The 6,038-nt window shown below is 34.6% G+C and overlaps 1 protein-coding gene across 1 annotated transcript in view; it reads right to left on the bottom strand.

The window, feature by feature from the left end:
• Positions 1–5,755, bottom strand: part of LOC149961229 (uncharacterized) — a 283,129-nt gene extending 277,374 nt beyond the window's left edge. Inside the window, exon 1 of the mRNA XM_090176103.1 lies at positions 5,718–5,755. The gene's annotated coding sequence lies outside the window, so the exon portion shown is untranslated. The remainder of the gene's footprint in view (positions 1–5,717) is intronic.
• Between the last annotated feature and the right edge of the window lie 283 nt (positions 5,756–6,038).

Raw genomic sequence — 6,038 nt, forward strand, 5'->3', positions numbered from 1 at the left:
TATTCTGTCATTTTTAAAATTTCGGAGTTTTTACAAAAAAAAAATCTAGGGAAAAATAATGTAGTTTAATATAGTAGTTTTGCATCAGTGAGGCGTATATAGGGTTTTAATGTTAATCTGTTATTTTTTCTTGTAAAATCTCCGAAATTTTTAAAATATCTAGGGATTCGGAAAATTTATTTTATGGTGTATTTTAAAGCAATTAATGATGTAATTGAACCCAATTAATGGTGTAATTGAACCCAATTAATGGTGTAATTGAACCCAATTAATAGTGTAATTGAACCCAATTAATAGTGTAATTGAACCCAATTAATAGTGTATTTTAACCCAATTAATAGTGTATTTTAACCCAATTAATGGTGTATTTTAACCCAATTAATGGTGTATTTTAACCCAATTAATGGTGTATTTTAACCCAATTAATGGTGTATTTTAACCCAATTAATGGTGTAATTGGACTCCCTTGCGGTATCCCTAGTAGAACTAACACTTAACAAATGAATGGTTATTTACTTTTTGCTACGACTTAATTCAAGTCTATCAATTTACGTTCATTCCTTCGGTACTTCGCATGTACATCCCTTACATCAGAATGTAATAGGTACACTTACGAGTTAGTAAAGTAATTTTAAGAACCATTTATTTGTAAAGATACAATTTGGATATAGTAGCGCTCGCGAAAAATTAAAATTATAAAATAAACTGCTGTCGCAGAAAAGTGACTCGTACCTTTGAAAAGAATAAAAACAGCAGTGTCGTTAAGCGAATCACTCGCGTTGAATATTGGAAAATTAATAAATAAATAAATAAATTATTTCGCAAACAAATTACAGGATTTTCCGATATTAAATAATTTGGAGGCCCATATATTAAATTTTGGAGGCCCCTACCAAAATTTCCAGTAGGCCCAGGCCTACCCCGGCCTGTTGCTGACGCCGCTACCGCAACGTATCTCTAGAGTTCCCCTTTTAGTCACGAATTTTATTACGAAACTTTACAAACGAAGGGGTTGGGTAAACGATACAAATTGTTTAATGGTTGCCGTCAATTTCCGCCAGTAACCATTCAATCCATCCTAATTGTTGTCTTATACATCCCTTTATTCAACTAAATACAATTATCCCGGCTAACCGCATTGCCTGGTTCGCCACGGAAATAGAGAATCGGAATTCGAACGTGAAGGACATTTTATTTCCCTTGACCTTTTCAGTTAGCAGTCCAATGCCTTTTGGACCATAAGGTCCGGGCCACGCGTTCCCGAATCTCGCTCAGTGGACTGGAGCCGATCCGTTGTTTTGAGGGCAATCGGAATGTACTCAATATTAATCCTGTCAGGGTCGTCTTAAAGGCTTAATCTTCGCATCAAGCTCGGTTTCCTTAACAACGCGGACTTAACTCCTCTATTGTGTTCCAAATTATCGGGAAGACGCTACTCCGGAACGTCAAAGGGCGGGTTATAGTTACGTCAACGTGACGAGACGTTCCGCGAGGCAACAATGCCCGGAGAAAGCCACTATGCTGGGTTACCCCCGTCCTAGCAATTTCGACGCCGAGCTAAATCATTTAATCATTTAATATCGAGATAGATGGCGCCAAGCGACCAGATATAATCCCCATTTTGATTGATCACAGATTATTCATCGAAAACCCTGTTGATCCCGCATCCTTAGGCTGTTCTCAGAAATTGATTTCATTGTTTTGAAAGGACACATTTTTGTCTGTTTTATTTCACATTTCTGAGTTGGGAATTTTTGCGGTGTCTTCTGATTGGGTTTTAATTGTTTGAAGTGTTTTCCGATCGGTTTTTACTCGCTTACTGCGTTTCTGATCGAATTTTAATTGTTTATCACCTTTCTGATTGGGTTTGAAATGGTTTCCCTTGTTTTCTTATTTGGTTTGAAGTTGCTTAATGGGTTTTCTGATTGGGTTTGAAGTTGTTTAAAGTGTTCTATGATTGGGTTTAAAGTTGTTTAAAGTGTTCTATGATTGGGTTTGAAGTTGTTTAAAGTGTTCTATGATTGGGTTTGAAGTTGTTTAAAGTGTTCCATGATTGGGTTTGAAGTTGTTTAAAGTGTTCCATGATTGGGTTTGAAGTTGTTTAAAGTGTTCCATGATTGGGTTTGAAGTTGTTTAAAGTGTTCCATGATTGGGTTTGAAGTCGTTTACCGTGTTTCCAGATTGGGTTTGAAGTCGTTTACCGTGTTTTCTGATTAGATTTGAAATTGTTTACTGCGTTTTATGATCTGGTTTTAAGTATTTACCGTGCTTACTTGATCTGGTTTAAATTGTTTACTTTGTTTCTGGTTCGGGTTTCAAATAGTTTACTACATTTTATGATCGGGTTTTAATTGTTTACCGTGTTTTCTGATTAGATTTGAAATTGTTTATCTTGATTTATTATCTGGGTTTTTAAGTTTTTATTTGGCTTTATGACATGTATCTGGGTTTTAATCGTTTCCAACTTTTCTGATCGGGTTTGAAATTATTTACAGTGTTTACTGATCCAGTTTAAAATGTTTATCGTGTTTTAATGGATTTCCTTTGATTCCTGTTTTCATTTGAATAGTTAACTATGTTTTCTGAACTGATTGTAATGTTTACGATGTCATTCTTTGAAGAAAACCGTCTGAAGGGGTTGAATAGTTCGGTGGACAGGTGACCAAAATCCCACGACATAATTCGTCCTCGGGTAATCCTATTAAGGGGACCAATGCGATAGTACGAATTGTGTTTGGCAAGGCCCCACCCAAATTAAAAGTCCACTAAACTAACTGATTGGGATTTTTATTAATTAATGGATATCTAAATTGTCCCACGTAATTGGAAAGCACTTTCTGAGATCGGAGTTCTCGCGAAACGAGCAATTGTTCGATACGGGTGTAAAGATGCCCCAGAATTGCTTAAATAATTCCCCTGATAGCCCAATTTGCTCAAACCGCCCACCACCACCCTCGGATTCAAGATGTATTGTCGAAGTTAAGCCTGTAGGAGTAGGAGTAGGAGGACATTGTGAAGGATTAGGAGTTCGGTCCTCGTAGCGGGAGAAGGAGGCGGAGATAAAATAGGTTCTCCGAACCGCGTCGAAATCCGGCTTGTTAATCCTTCTCCTTAATTCCGGTAATCCATTAATATTAATAGACCGTGTCAAGAGCGGATCTCAGCGGTTCTCTCGAGACGAAGTTTTGCCGAAGCCACCATTATTATTAGTCGGCAGAAATAATTAGCCGATTTTGTGAAAACTGACCACCAGATGCCCTTCTTCGAGGGGGGGGGGGGGATTAAAGCAAAATTTCTAGCACCCGGAATTACCGAACGCGGTTTTCTCGCGAACAAGGACTAATGATATCAACGTCCATGGAAATAGATAGTGGTTTTTCGAAAGCCGAAACCCCGGAAGGGGGGAGGGTAATATTCTATATTCACCCCACCCTTATGGGAACGGAAAATGGGCATCACAGGCTCTCTTTAACACCTCAAATAGATAACCATTAATTTATTTCGCGGACAGCTTCTGGAAACTAAGCCTCGGCACCTTTCTCTTTGTATTTCTGGTGGTAGATTAATAAGTCTACAAATAATTTATCACGGATTGTTCTCGTATATATCCGCTCTAATAGTTTTGTTCTAACTGTTTCGAGTTCATTTAAAATTCATTAATACGTGTCGTGGTAAAAGGAGCGTTACTTATTCGTGGTAAATCCAACGAAATTCATTAATTGGTAATTCGTTATCCAAGATAAAAATTTATTAACGAATATATTATTCGAACGAACGTGTTTGCGTGGATTTTAAATATTTAATTGGCGTAAAAATGAATATTCATTTAAATTAAATATTTCAAATCAGTTCTTTGGATTAAAAAAATATACATTGGTTTTTAGCTGATGTATACAATGATTCTTTTAGAGATAAAATACGTTTCTAAATGAAGAAAAATTATAGTATTTTTACTTGACAAAACTTTTATATCGGTTTTTAAATCAATAAATATTCGAATATAGATCAATCACAATTCTTGTTATTCTGTGTTTTATTTATTGACAATTTAACTCCTAAGGTTTCCCTTTTATGCCTTAGATGGAAAAATATATTATATAAATCTTGTATTCATTTACGCGTTATTTTAAGCCTTTTTTTATTTTTATCGTTCTTTTTCATCGAGTAGGGGAAAAAACATTCTGAAAGACCAATTTATTTTGGAATTCGTAACAAAAAAAACCATAGCTTACATTCTTAACACTGCCGCCTTGTTTGGCAATTTTATTTTTCTATTCACTTAGATCGTATTCTTCAATCGATTTATTTGGCTTTCCAATTTTCTATTTAATTTATTTCGAAGTTTTTACCCATTAATCCACTGGCAATGTATTAAATTACGCGACAGAAGGATCGGTTGAATATATTATCACAACCTCGAGAAAATTTGATTTACATTATATCCATTTGTTATATCCGCAATTGGCGTTAGTATTGAGTTGTTTAGCCTCTATACAAGAATGCTTAAAAGCCCCTTAAGTGTTAGTTCGTGCGTAATACACGCCCGGTATAGATTTAACCTATTTTCCCTCGGAACTAATGTAAAAGTTTTGTTTGAATAACTAATTAGAGAAACATTCGTTTTTTATCGTAAGACCTTGGATATTTAACTATAAATGTCTGTAACTAAACTACCACTAGATTTTTCAGTCAACTTAAAATTAGCACCGTTAAAAGGAACCACCTATGAACTGTAATGCAAAGGATGATAAAATTAGCGAATTAGTAGATTAGTTCATTATCGGCTTTCCGTTGCTACGCAACTCGTTTTGAAATTTTTAATGTTTAGGCTTAGTTTCTCTTTTCGGTTTAATAATCGCAAGTCAGATTTCCCGCACGGTGTTGATGAAAATTCTGGCTATTTTATTAATTTTTAATTTAGTTTTTCACTCGAAGATCTATTGGTCCGAGTTTCGCGTCTTTTGTTTGCTCGAAGACCTATCGGTACGAGCTATGTAAGTTTTTAAATTTTCTTCAAATTTGCTTAGGGTTTAGCTTTTATCCCTTTTTATAATGGACTATTCTACTAATTCGCTAATTTTATCATCCTTAAAATTACCAACCCCTTTTCAAAAAATTCCTTGCAAAGTTAAAATTTTCATACAATAACCTTTTTGAACAATATTTTCTTACAACGTTAAAATTGGCATACAATCAATCGTCTTTTCAAACTGAATTCTTTGCAACGTTGAAATTTGTCTTACAATTCTCTATTCAAACTACACGCTTAAATTGTCTTACAAACTCTTTTTCAAACTGAACTCTTTGCAACGTTAAAAACTGTCAAACAATTCCCTTTTCAAACTATATTTTGGTAACGTTAAGATTTTCGTTCTTGGCAACCTTAAAAGTTGTCATACCATCCCCTGCTCAAACCGTTAAAATCGATAATTTTAATTTAATTTCAGTTCCACCCTAGCTATTCCACATCCCATCAGAACACACGCGTACGACGCGTAGAACATTTTTACAGGCATATTGTCTATTTTTGGCCAAATTTTCTAAATCCTCTCACAACCCGCATTAACCAAAAATATAATCGCCGCGATATCCTTCCATCCGTAATGATAAATTTAATTAATTTTTTGTCGTCGAATTCGAAATAAAAAACTATTCGAGTGGGGGGGGGGGGGAGATAACCACAAATTAAAAAATAATAAAGAAAATAATCTTCTTACCTTTCAGGGATTAATTTCTTCGCGGGCGTCGCTTTAGATTAGAAATTTCGTTTCATTTTTTCCCAGTCGTTTTTTTTGTCTCTGCTTTTAATTTCAAAAAGTTTATTTTTTAATTACTTCTTTTTTTTTATCTGTCAAAGTTCGAGATGAAATTGCTCTCACAATAAAGGTGATGATAATGCGAAACAAAAAAAACTCAAAAAAATATACGGAAACAAAAAAAAATTAAACTAAAGAACTGAAAAAGTTTCAAAGCTTCTAAGTATAGACGAAGGGAGAAAAATATCGTGTCGATTTTTTTTCTATATATTTTAAATCTCA

The sequence above is a fragment of the Leiobunum rupestre genome, chromosome 1 (genome assembly GCF_980474605.1).
Source record: "Leiobunum rupestre chromosome 1, qqLeiRupe1.1.hap1, whole genome shotgun sequence".
In the NCBI taxonomy this organism is placed as follows: Eukaryota; Metazoa; Arthropoda; class Arachnida; order Opiliones; family Sclerosomatidae; genus Leiobunum; species Leiobunum rupestre.